At 39.6% G+C, this 14,745-nt stretch overlaps 1 protein-coding gene across 1 annotated transcript in view; it reads left to right on the top strand.

The window, feature by feature from the left end:
• LOC126251426 (melanotransferrin) overlaps window positions 1-14,745 on the top strand; it is a 149,031-nt gene that overhangs the window by 95,060 nt on the left and 39,226 nt on the right. The window lies entirely within an intron of this gene.

Raw genomic sequence — 14,745 nt, forward strand, 5'->3', positions numbered from 1 at the left:
TGACTCCTTACCCTCTCCCTTAAAACCCACATACTTTCGTCTTTCCCTCTCCTTCCCTCTTTCCTGATGAAAGCTTGAAATTTTTGTGTGTGTTTGTGTTTGTTATTGTTTCTATCAACATACCAATGCTTTCGTTTGGTAATTTACAGAATCTTTGTTTTTAACACAATATTAAATGATTAATTATAAAATTTAAATATATTCAAACAGTTCAGTTTATATGCATAAAAGTAATATCCTCTATTTAGTTAGGATTACTATCCTTGTAAGTCAAAAGGTGATTGATGGTGGTAAAAAAAAGGCAATTATATCAGGTATTTTGTTACAAAAGTGTTTTCTTTAGATGATGTCCTAAAGAGACCCGTTTCCAGTAGATCTTTTAAGGAGAAAGTGAGACGTAAAGCATTAAGTAGATCTACTTCAAATATAAATCTCACAACAGGATTTCGCGGGACAAGGCTCATCGATTTGGCTCAAATTTTATGAGTATAAGCAGATAGATGGTCCATTCAAGTTCGTTGAATATTTTGTCTGAGTGGAAAAGGTAAAATGCTGCCTAAAGAATTAAATCAGTGGAAACTCCAGGCTGGAATATCAACGATATAAGGAAGATTATAGATTCCTACTCACTGTGAAGATGACACATTGAGTTGTAGACACACACAAGAAGAAGACTGTTACACATTAAGCTTTTGGCTAAAGCCTTCTTTGGAAAAGGAAACACACACACATTTATTCACACAAACAAGCACACCTCATGCACACATAACTGCCATCTCTGGCTGCTCAGACTGAAATGCAACTGTCCCATTGACTGAATGGAGGCTGTTGGGCAGGAAGATTGAGGGAGGGAGGGTGTGCGGTTGAGCAGGGAGTGGAAAGGGAGAGGAGCAGGGGAAGGGACAGACGGATGGGTGTAATGGCAGAGGGCGGTACACGAAGAGGGTGAGGGGACATGAATAGGGATGTAGAAGTGCCCGCTTCATTACCCAATACCAACTGAGACTGGGAACCACATCCTTTGTCAAGGCTTTGATTACCTATCATCCTGCCCTGAAATGAGGGACATTCTATCCAAGATACTTCCCACCCCTCCTAAAGTGATGTTACATCGCCCACCTGACATACACAACATCCTAGTCTATCTATATGCAACCACCAATCAGAACACCTTGCTGCAGGGATCATAATCCTGCGGAAGACCCAGCTGCAAGACCTGCCCAGTCCGCCTATCGAGCACTTCCTATTCCACTCTGTCACAGGTTTACCGTACCCCATCAGAGGCTGGGCTACATGTGAAAGCAGGAAGCGGGCATGTCACATAACAGCTCTGCTTAATGATTGCACAACATTTTATTTTGGTATGACTACCCACCAGTTGTCCACCAGGATCAACAGCCACCACCAAACTGTGACCAAGGGCAAAGTAGACCACCCTGTGCAGCTGAACACAACATGCTTGATTTGAGTGGCTGCTTTACACAACCCAGGCCACCTGGATTCTCCCCTCCACCGTAAGCTTTCTTGAACTGTGCAGATGAGAGTTATTCTTACAATAGCTCATGGAATTTTCCCGGCCTCACCGTACAGTAACCCACTGTCCCTACGCTTTCCACCCATCATTTCTGCCCCCTCTGTTCTCTCACCCCAACCCCTCCTTATTCACATCTCCTCACCATTATTGTGCACCGCCCTCTGTCAACACACCTCCCTGTTTTCCCCCATTCCTGCTGCTCTCCTTTTCAGTCCCCCCCCCTCACCCTCCCTCCCCACCTCCCTGCTCCACAGCCTCCCAACACTGCACATAGTGGGAGTCTTGTCATCCTTCATCTAGTCCCTGCACACTCTGCCAGGCATTGCTCTTCTTCCCTTCCCCCAACCCAACCTTCCCATCCCCACCCCCACCCCATCCCCCACCCCTCCAGATTGCAGCTTTTGTCCAGTGTGACATTTGCGCTCCAGTCCAAGCTGCCAGAGGTGGCAGTCATCTGTCCTCCAGATTTGCTTGCTTGTGTAAAAGGATGTGTGCATGTGTGTATTTCCTTTTCAGAAGAAGGCTTTGGCAGAAAGGTGAATGTGTAGTACACTTGAGATGACAAAAACCATGGGATAGTGATATACACATGTACAGGTGACAGTAGTATCGCATACACGAGGTATAAAAGGGCATTGCATTTGCGGAGCAGTCCTTTGTATTCAGGTGATTAAAGTGAAAAGATTTCAACATGAATATGGTTGCACGATGGGAATTAAGACTTCAAATGTGGAATGGTAGTTGGGACATTTCATTTCGGAAGTCATTAGGGAATTCAGTATTCCAAGATCAACAGTGTTGAGAGGGTGCCGAGAACACCATATTTCAGGCATTACCTCTCATCACGCACAATGCAGTGGCCAACGGCCTTCACTTAATGACTGAGAGCAGCAGCATTTGCATAGTGTTGTCAGTGGTAACCGACAAGCAACATTGCATGAAATAATTGAAGAAATCAATGTGGGACATATGGTGAATATATCCATTTGAACAGTGTGGCGAAATTTGATGTTAATGGGCTATGGCAGCAGATGACTGACACGAGTGCCTTTGCTAACAACATGGCATCGTCTGCAGTTCCTGTCCTGGGCTCATGACCATATAACTTGGACCCTAGAGGTCTGGAAAACTGTGGCCTGGTCAGATCAGTTCCAGTTCAGTTGGTAAGAATTGATGGTAGGTTCAGGTGTAGCGCAGACGCTACAAAGCCAGGGACCCAAGTTTTCAACGAGACACTATGCGAGCTGGTGCTGGTGTAGGCTATGTTTATGTGGAAAGGACTGGTCCAGTTATGCTCCAGACCAAGCTGCCAGAGGTAGCAGTCATGTGTGCTTGAGATTTGCTTGCTTGTGTGAAAGAATGTGTGCATGTGTGTATTTACTTTTCAGAAGAAGGCAGGGGGAACCTGACTGGAAATGTTTGCATTTGGCTACTTGGAGACCATTTGCAGCCAATCATGGATTTCATGTTCTCAAACAAATATGGAACTTTTATGAATGACAGTGTGTCATATCACCAGACCACAATTGTTTGCTATTGGTATGAAGAACGTTCTGTACAATTCGAGCAAATAATTTGGCAACCAGATTCCACAACATGAATTCCAATGAACATTTATGAGACATAATTGGTAGGTCAGTTAGTGCACAAAATCCTATACTGACAACACTTAGACAATTATGTCTGGCTGTAGAGACAGCATGGCTCAGTATTTCTGCAGGGGCTTCCTAAGATTTGTTGAATCCATGTCACGTCAGTTGCTGCACTACATCAGGCACAAGGAGGTCTGAAGCAATATTCGGAGGTATCCCATGACGTGTGTCATTTTGGTAGTCTGTTCGTTATGCCTGTCTGCAACTTAATGTGTCCTCTTCAAGGTTAGTAGCAATCTATCATTTTTCTTATATATATTGTTCTCTAAAGATTTATGTCCAGAGCTCGTGGTCTGGTGGCTCGAGTTGGTGCCTCTGGATCATGGGGTCCCGGGTTAGATTCCCAGCCAGGTTGGGACTTTTCTCTGCCCAGGGACTGGGTGTTTGTGTTGTCCTCATCATTTCATCACCACCATCATTTGTGTCCGTGACTAGATTGGATTGTGACAAAAAAATGGACTGTATAAAAATTGGGACTTTGTATGGATGCTGATGACCACGCAGTTGAGCACCCTACAAATCAATCATCATCATCATCTAAAGATTTATATGTAGATTATGAGAGATTTTCGAGCAGCAGTTTATGTATTTGCCTGGTGATGCAGTGGTCAAGTATACCGACTGGCAGTTCGTTGGCTCACGTTCAATTCCCCCTGCTACCATTTCTTTTTTATTTTTATTTTTTTTTAAATTCCTTATGTACATAAAATTAACATATTCAATATAACTATAATTGCTGCCTTTGTAAATCAAAGGCTATAGAGCACCTAATTGTAGCACACTGGTAAAATTTTGCCCAACCCACCTCTGGTGTGGCCAAGCTACAGAAACCTCGGCTGGAAAAAGCTATACTTAATTCTCATTTGAAACATAATCTAGCAGCCACTACATGCCCTTGTGTCTTGAAATGATTAGACAGCAGACTACAGAAGATGTTGAACAACAAAGTACAAATTTCTGCAAGTGGTTGTAATTTGTGAACCTTCTTGTAAATTTGACTTCTAAAAGGCAATACGTAGCAGATTGAATGTGAACATCAGAAATATTACTAGCCTTGCAAAGCAGCTGAAAGTATTGAAGATACGTATTACAAATTTTTCTTAAAAAAATGAAAAATGTAAATAATAATAATAATAATAATGATAATGATGATAAAAGATAAAGCCTCGGACAAGCGCCGTCATGGTCGGGGACGACGCTTGAACCCTATGCCCGCCCACAATGGTAACGACACTGCTAGCCAACTGGAATATGATTTAAATCCAAATAGAGGTGTTTTGCAGGATATGCTTCCTGCAACCACCCTAGAAGGAAAATACAGACAGAGGATGAGATGGTCACATGAAGTTAATCGACACCTCATTTTCTGTTATTACCAAGCAACAAACCTAGGAACCAACACAACTGGATACAGATCACAAGTATACACAACATTTATTACCAGATACCCAGAATTAAAATTTTTAACAGAACGACGACTAGCTGATCAGATCCGTGTAATAATCAAAAATAACAGGATACCCCAGTCAGAATTAGAAAACATCAAACAACAGGTACAACAAATACTGGAACAAAATAATGTGCAATCAGAATAAGAAGAAAATATAGTAATGGACTCAAACATCCCAGAGCAAACAAACAAAGAACAACACGCATCAATTAAACAATCAGAGGAAAACGAAATCTTAAGACAGCCACCAGAACAAGCACAAATACAACACAAAGTGACACACATGTTAGATATAGAAGAAAAATTTTCAGCTGACATAGAATACAAAGACACAAATACAGACATTAGACCATTCTTACATAGACCGCCAAATAACCCACAAGTCCAAACAACAATAAAAACTATCAACACAATTGTACACAACAAAATAAATGAAACCACAACTATGGAAGAGTTACAACTACTGGTTTATATAGGAGCACTCACTACACTAAATATACACACTAGGCAGAGATCAGAACCAACCAACACACAGAAGAAACCTTGAAAACCAGCATGGCAACACAGGCTACAGATCAGAATAGAAAAACTGAGAAAAGACATTGGACAGCTAATACAATTTATAAGAAATGAAATGTCAGAAAAAAAACGAAAAAGGTTAGGTAAAATCTCACAACAAGAAGTGATAGAGCAATTAGATAAAAAGAAGCAGAAATTACAAGCATTGGCCAAATGACTTAGAAGATACAAAAAAAGTGAAAATAGAAGGAAACAAGACCAAACATTCAACACAAACCAAAAGAAATTTTACCAGGCAATAGATAACACACACATTAAAATAGACAATCCACCAAACATAACAGACACGGAACACTTCTGGAGCAACATATGGTCAAACCCAGTACAACATAACAGGCATGCACGGTGGATACAAGCAGAAACAGACACATACAAGATGATACCACAAATGCCTGAAGTGATAATTTTGCAACATGAAGTCACCCAAGCAATTAATTCCAATCACAATTGTAAAGTCCCTGGGAAATATAAAATAGCAAATTTCTGGGTAAGAAGTTCACCTCAACACATTCTCATCTAACTAAATTATTTAACAATATGATTATAATAGAGGGAAACATTCCACGTAGGAAAAATATATCTAAAAACAAAGATGATGTGACTTACCAAATGAAAGTGCTGGCAGGTCAACAGACACACAAACAAACACAAACATACACACAAAATTCAAGCTTTCGCAACAAACTGTTGCCTCATCAGGAAAGAGGGAAGGAGAGGGAAAGACGAAAGGATGTGGGTTTTAAGGGGGAGGGTAAGGAGTCATTCCAATCCTGGGAGCGGAAAGACTTACCTTAGGGGGAAAAAAAGGACGGGTATACACTCGCGCGCGCACACACACACACACACACACACACACACACACACACACACATATACAGACACAAGCAGACATATTTAAAGACAGAGGGTTTGGGCAGAGATGTCAGTCGAGGCAGAAGTGCAGAGGCAAAGATGTTATTGAATGACAGGTATGAGTGGCGGCAACTCCTTCCCTCTTTCCTGATGAGGCAACAGTTTGTTGCGAAAGCTTGAATTTTGTGTGTATGTTTGTGTTTGTTTGTATGTCTGTCGACCTGCCAGCACTTTCATTTGGTAAGTCACATCATCTTTGTTTTTAGATAAATTATTTAATAATTACATTGCAGACCCATACACATTCCCTGATACACTTACACATGGAATAACTTATCTGAAACCTAAAGATCAAGCAGACACAGCAAACCCAGCTAAATATCGCCCCACAACATGCCTACCAACAGTATACAAAATATTAACTTCAGTCATTACACAGAAATTAATGACACATACAACACAGAACAAAATTATAAATGAAGAATAAAAAGGCTGTTGCAAAGGAGCACGAGGATGTAAAGAGCAACTGATAATAGATGCAGAGGTGACATATCAAGCTAAAACTAAACAAAGGTCACTACACTACGCATACATTGATTACCAAAAAGCTTTTGACAGTGTACCCCACTCATGGTTACTACAAATATTGGAAATATACAAAGTAGATCCTAAATTGATCCAGTTCCTAAACATAGTAATGAAAAATTGGAAAACCACACTTAATATCCAAACAAATTCAAATAATATCACATCACAGCCAATACAGATTAAGTGTGGAATATACCAAGGAGACTCATTAAGTCCTTTCTGGTTCTGCTTTGCTCTGAACCCACTATCCAACATGCTAAATAATACAAATTATGGATACAATATTACTGGAACATACCCACACAAAATCACATATTTGCTATACATGGATGATCTAAAACTTCTGGCAGCAACAAATCAACAATTCAACCAATTACTAAAGATAACAGAAGTATTCAGCAATGATACAAATACCGTATTTACTCGAATCTAAGCCGCACTTTTATTCCATTTTTTGTAATCCAAAAAACCACCTGCGACTTAGAATCGAGTGCAAAGCAAGCGGAAGTTCTGAAAAATGTTGGTAGGTGCCGCCACAACTAACTTCTGCGTCGAATATATGTAGCGCGACACAGGCATGCTTTGTAGGCACAAAGATAAATACTGGCGCCAAAACCTCTGCGTCAGTAAATAAATTTTAAAAAGTGGAAGACGATCTTTTATCTCCGCCCCGAGTTTCGACCACTGCATTTTCATACATTATCCAACGAAGTAAATACAAATTCCGTATTGTTCATCTTCGAATGTAGCAGAATTTCAATGTACTACGAAAATCCTTCTGGCAAGACTGTTTTGGATGTTTGTCAATATGGCCAACTCTACGTTCTGAATTTTTTCCTACCCCTGAGAAGAGATGGTTGCTAATAGGAACCTGATGAAATGTGAATCACATGCAGTATTCTCTTAACCATAAGAATAATACGAATATAAACATTTTGCCATGTATTCTTTCGTGTTTGCTGCTATCTCATTTAAATCCTGTCTGTCTAATAAACTACGAAACTAGAGTGAGGCAACAGCAAACGCGGAAGAATATACGTATCGTGTCATGTTTATATTCGTATTATTCTTATGCCTGATAGTGATGCAGTCAGAAAAGAAGCACGGCAACTGACTAGGTTTTTAAATCTAAGATGACTCTGTTTTCTGTGCTGAATTTGATGTACTAAAGAAGCGGCCGCAAAGATTTTCAAACGGAGAAACATTTTCGCCTAACTCTCGTTCAGAACATGAGCTATCATACGCAGTTTATTATTTGGTTCTTGTTGATCATTATCAAAGAAAGCAGCAGTGTAAGTAACAACAAATACCAGTCTCTTGCCATTGTTTCGCTAATGAGACAATTCCTCTCTTTTTTTTATTTATTGTAAGCGGTGTTAGCGCGCACAAAAGCAAGCCATGCCGCGAGCGGCGACAGACCGTAAACACGCACTATCAGAATGCGACGAACAGTACAGTAATGCATTTTCAGCTTAATAGTGGTGTAAGCACTTATAACAAGGATAACGGCAGTTATCGGATCAGAGAAAAATAAGCAATCAATTCAAACTAGACGTAGCACTTGAAAAAGGAAGGGTACCCATATAAATACGGATGGAGCACCTGACGCATAGCAATGGCTACCTGGTAAAGCTTAACTGCTAAGCTTACGACTCGAACCAAACTACTGTAGCTGTATGGTCATTCATTCGACCTACATTGTGTCTCATATTACAATGGACCAACTTTGTTTCGATTTGGAGATGCGGCCTAAAACTTTTCTCTCCCCTTGAATTTCGAGTCTCAAATTTCAGGTGCGGCTTAGATTCGGGAATTTTTTTTCCCCCCTTTATTCGAGTCATTTTTCAGGTGCGGCTTAGATTCGAGTGCGGCTTAGATTCAAGTGCGGCTTAGATTCGAGTAAATACGGTATGGCTTTTGGAACAGACAAATGTAAGAAAAATAGCATAGTCAAGGGAAAACACACTAAACAAGAAGATTACGTATTGGATAACCACAGCGACAGCATAGAAGCGATGGAAAAAAACAGATGCCTATATATATCTAGGATACAGACAAAAAATAGGAATAGATAATACAAATATTAAAGAAGAACTAAAAGAAAAATATAGACAAAGACTAACAAAAATACTGAAAACAGAATTGACAGCAAGAAACAAGACAAAAGCTATAAATACTTATGCTATACCAATATTGACCTACTCATTTGGAGTAGTGATATGGAGTAACACAGACCTAGAAGCACTCAATACACTTACACAATCACAATGCCACAAATATAGGATACATCACACACATTCAGCAACAGAAAGATTCACATTAAGCAGAAAGGAAGGAGGAAGGGGATTTATCGATATAAAAAACCTACATTATGGACAGGTAGACAATTTAAGAAAATTCTTTCTAGAACGAGCAGAAACTAGCAAAATACACAAAGCAATCACTCATATAAATACATCGGCTACACCACTGCAATTTCATAACCACTTCTACAACCCTTTAGATTACATAACATCAACAGATATGAAGAAAGTAAATTGGAAAAAGAAAACACTACATGGCAAGCACCCGTATCATCTAACACAGCCACACATTGATCAAGACGCATCCAACACATGGCTAAGAAAAGGCAATATATACAGTGAGACGGCAGGATTCATGATTGCAATACAGTATCAAACAATAAACACCAGATATTACAGCAAGCATATTATTAAAGATCCCAATACCACAACAGATAAATGCAGACTTTGCAAACAACAAATAGAAACAGTAGATCACATCACAAGCGGATGTACAATACTAGCAAATACAGAATACCCCAGAAGACATGACAATGTAGCAAAAATAATACATCAACAGCTTGCCTTACGACATAAACTTATGAAACAACACGTTCCCACATACAAGTATGCACCACAAAATGTACTGGAGAATGATGAATACAAATTATACTGGAACAGAACCATTATAACAGATAAAACAACACCACATAACAAACCTGACATACTCACCAATAAAAAGAAGAAATTAACACAACTAATCGAAATATCCATACCCAATACAACAAATATACAAAAGAAAACAGGAGAAAAAATTGAAAAATACATCCAACTGGCTGAGGAAGTCAAGGACATGTGGCATCAGGATAAAGTTGACATTATACCAATTGTACTATCAACTACAGGAGTCATACCACACAATATCCACCAGTACATCAATGCAATACAGCTACATCCAAACTTATATATACAACTACAGAAATCCGTAATTATTGATACATGTTCAATTACCCGAAAGTTTCTAAACGCAATATAACATATACCGTACAGTTAAAAGGAAGTCACGCTTGATCAAGGTCCGCATCACTTTCCATTTTGACCAGTTATAACGTCTGAGAAAGGAAAGAAATAATAATGATAATGATAATAAAAGAAATATAGCTGTTGACTGATGACATACATGCCAGTGGTGTTACTACTATTGGCAGGATTTTCTTTTACCTTGGTATACTTTTCAGCAGGCAGGTCTGCTGTTTCTGTTGTATCTCGAACTGTCTCTGAATATGCTATTGTTGCTTTTGTAGCATTTGCTACTGTGGCCACAATTAAATAAACTTTGTGTCTGTAATGCTCTAGTAACACTCAAGGGTTTCAATTCCTCATTCCTATTTTTGTGCCATAACCTGAGAACTGTAACAGTTTACTGCCGCATACCTTATAACAGCTGGATACCGAGACTGACACTAAGTTTTTGGTTGAAAATACAGTAGACAGTGGCAGCCTGAGTTCCAAACCAAAGTCAGTGTCCATAAAAATTAGGTAACAGTGGTATTTGTGAAGCTGTGTAATTAATGCTTGAGAGATAAGATATAAACAGCCAGTCCACCTGGCGGACTGAATATTTCTTTCCTGTAGCAGTCCAGTGGCCAACCCCTTGTCATTTGCATGTTCCCTGTGATCGCAGGAGTCACAACAGCCAAAAGCAGAACAATTTGCCACATACATAATATCACCACCACTTCAGAGTCTGTCACCATATCACTGGAGTTACAGGATATCAAAGCAGTGACAATAAGATTAGAGAAATTTAGGTTTACGCTGTTCTTTCTGTGTGACACCCATAATTAGAACAATGAGTAAAGCATATTGGTTCTCTACATAATCTACATCATACATTTTTTGGTTACTGAAGGAGTCCAGATGTAGACTTCGATGATGGAGTGTGAAGACAGTTCATAGCTACAGTTAATCAGTGTTTTATAAGTGTCCTCGTACATAGACAACCATGGTTGTAAACAGTGACAATGTAAGGCTTACAAATTTAATAAATTTGAGTGTGCATATCCCTTCCAAAAACAATTTGCTGTTACGAAAATTAAATCCGTCATTGAACATTATCATAAGGACTTGCACTGTTCAGCTGGGGAGAAGTAATGTATGTAATTCCAGAGAGCATGTCATAAGAAAATGGACATTCCAAATCAGGAAAAATAGTATGGCTGTGCATGTCAGGATAGTAACAGGTGGGCATCCGGGGTGTTTTTCCTACACGTAAAATGATAAACGCCAGGATTCATGGAAAAGATAGGTTTTATTCCCAAGAACTACCACTAAGGGATACAATGCTCATAAAAACTGGCTATGGCCGCGGAGTGAACCTCATGTGGTACAGAAAGAGCATTTCGCCCTCAATAGGAAGGACTGGTGGACATGTCCAGAGGGTAAGGAAGCTGGCAGGCAAGAGAGCAACCCGCTGTTGCAGCCACTACCTCGCCGACCCTCTCGCGTACCTCATGTGATGGCACCCGGTCTTAGCATTGGCAGGTTTGAGGCAGAAAGTTGGCATCTCTCACTCAGCAATACTGTGGTGGCATCCCTAGTTCAGCATAATAGCGCGAGACCCAGCCCCAAGTACTGCAGAGTAGTTTATGTAAGAGCTCACGCCAACGCCTGAGGCCAAGTTAAATTAATGGAAGTAGAATACAATAAAAAGTTTTACCATTTTAACCTGTTACCTGGTACGGTGTCTGTGAACCTTTAGTACTGCTGATAATCATTTAAAAGTGAGAAAAACAGTTCCTAGCATTTTGCACTGTTAGTTCTTTTGCCTGGGAGGAGCAATGTTTAGTTTGCAAGTATTGAAAGGGAACCACCTGTTGTAGTAGAAAAGGAGACAAAGATGATGAGAGTAAACATTAGAGAGTGCAGGAAGTCAAAGATACTACATTGTAAGCACTATGCTGATAGCTGATAGGAGGACAGAGTGACCGATAAATGTTGTGTTAAATGAGAAGTGGAGTGAATAGTGCAATTAAGAACTAGGAGGAAGGCTGATAAAAAGATGAGGAAAGATCAGAAAGAGCAGAAAAGCAGGGTGGGTGGGGCTAGATGGAGGTAAAAAGTTTAAACTAATAGAGTAAATAAAAAAGACATCAATCCATTTGTCAAATAGTTATAGCTTAACAAATTTCTGTACATTCTTGTGGTGGCCATTTTTTTCTACACCTGAAAATAAATTGCTGTAGTTCATGTGGAAAACTGGTTGAAAACTTGTAGTTTTTCTTGTGGTCACTCTGTTTTCAAAACATAGCATTGCAACTAATAATGAATTCGATGTTGATCTGACATTTACTGAAGGTGCCTTGTAAATAAGGCAAAATGTGTCTGGGTACACAAGTGAAATAAAAAAACGTTAATGTACAGCATGCAAAAGGCATTTTTCTTTTAAACTACTGCAATTTATAGTTAAGGCTACCATAGTATAGCACCTTCCCTATTCAAGTTCAAGACTGGATTACTAATTTTTTATTAATAAAGGAGACCAGCATATTAGAGACACATTAATGTTTCTCATGCCACCAACACTGGCTGAGACTTGAGATTCATCTATGTCACTGCAGTGAAATGCTAGATACATGTTAACAAAAATTCATAATGAACTGAGAAACATTATCTTTCTACTGCAACATTGTTAAATGCAGCTTGTGCTTTTTATCAACTCCCAATGAAGGATATTCAGTTTCAGTCTGGCTCTTCAGATATAGGCCTTTCTAAATTGTCGGAGAGAAATGCTTTACTCAATGAGCAGAATGTCACACAGAAAGCAGATAGTTGCGTGGACAGGGTGTGTCACAGAATTGGAACTGAACTCAGAATGGAGTAACAACATAAGTGGGGTCCCACAAGGAGCAGTAACATGTGCTCTCTGGTCAGTAATTTACATTAACATTCTTCTAGTGATTTTGAAGGTGATACTAAAACGGCAATGTTTGCTAATGGCATAAGTATGCTAATCAAGAGTCCAAACTCAACGTTACTGGACGAAGCTCAAATATTAACTGAACAGGTCTACAACTCATTCACAGCAAACAGTTTAAGTATTAATCCCAAGACAACTCATATAATGCAGTTTCAAACAGTCGGGAAAGGCATCTTAGTACTAGAAGCAGATAATAATGGTCTCTCACTAAATACAGCATAGGGAATAAAATTGCTTGAGGTCCAAACAGAAAAAGTTGAAATGGGGTCAACATCTAGGTAAACTAATCAAGGAGGTAAATTCAGCATGTTTTACTGTTACAATCATCTCTCATTGTACTGGAGCTAAAAGTTAGATTGCTGATTTATTTTTGCTTGTTTTTACTCATTGTTGTCTAGCAGAACTGTCTTCTGTGACAGTCCACTGACAGTAAATAAAGTACGAGGGTGGTTTGAAAAGTTCTCGGGATCACCAAGAGAGGTCAGTGCTAGCGTAATGAGTTGTTCACGTGATATTCATTGGACTGTTGCCTGTAAACATGCGCCATGTCAGTGCTCTTGGAAGAGAGCTGTGGCAGTGATGTGGCTCTGTTGTTGTTCCCGCGTAGTGATTTTCGAAGGTGAAAAAAATCGAGATTTGAGCACTGATTAAGTACTTCATAAAGCAAAGGACATTCATGCCAATTTCCAGAATACACTGGGGGACTCTGGCCTTCATATTCAACCATTGGCAAGTGGACAAATGAATTTAAATTTGGTCGGAGCAGCTTAGCTGATGATCCATGCGATGGTTGGCCAAGATGTGTCACTACTCCAAAAATCCTTGCAAAAGTGTACAAAATGGTCATGGAGGATCACTGATTGAGAGTGCATGAAATTGCTCACTCTTCCAGTGTCATCTGAATGGTTATATCACATTTTAACTGAAGAATTAGAAATGAAAAAATTATCTGCAAGATGGGTGCCCCGACTCTTGGCACTGGATCAGAAACGCATGAAAATGGACATATCGGAACAATTTTTGACCCATTTTAGGAGAAACGAACAAGATTTTTTGTGCCGGTTTGTGATCACAGATGAAACATGGGTGCACTACTATACTGCAGAGCCAAAACAACAGTCAAAGCGGTGGAAACATGCTGATTCTCCACCACCAAAGAAATCTAAGACAATTCCTTCAATGGGAAAGATAATGGCGTCAGTGTACTCGCATGTGAAGGGGATTCTGTTTGTAGATTCTCTCCCCACTGGGCAAACAATTACTAGAGAATACTGTGCTAACCTCCTGAACAAAATACAACAAAAGATACGCGAGAAAAGGCCAGGTTTAGCAAGAAAGAAAGTCATCTCCATCAAGACAATGCGCGCCCGCACACGTGCCATTGCAATGAGAAGATTACAGCAACTAAGGTATGAATTGTTGCCACACCCGCCTTATTCACCTGATATGGCTCCGTTAGACTTCCATCTCTTCCCACAACTGAAAATTTTCTAGGTGGATGAAGAGTCACTTCAAACAAACAATTGATAACCGGAGTTGATAACTATTTTGTAGGCCTGGAGGAAATTCATTTTCGAGATCAAGGCACTGGAACGCTGTTGGACCAAGTGCATTAATCTAAAAGGAGACTACATTGAAAAATAAAAAAAAAAGTTTCAGTAATGTAAGTACTTTTTTCTATTCAGTTCTGAGAACTTTTGAAACCACCGTAGTATTTATGCATCAGAAGACAGCGGCTAGAATATTGTGTGGATAACCTCACATCTTGTGGGGGTTTCTCTAAGGTCTAGGAATTCACACTCTCATCTGTCAGTAAATTCACCCCTTAA

The sequence above is a fragment of the Schistocerca nitens genome, chromosome 4, assembly GCF_023898315.1.
Source record: "Schistocerca nitens isolate TAMUIC-IGC-003100 chromosome 4, iqSchNite1.1, whole genome shotgun sequence".
In the NCBI taxonomy this organism is placed as follows: Eukaryota; Metazoa; Arthropoda; class Insecta; order Orthoptera; family Acrididae; genus Schistocerca; species Schistocerca nitens.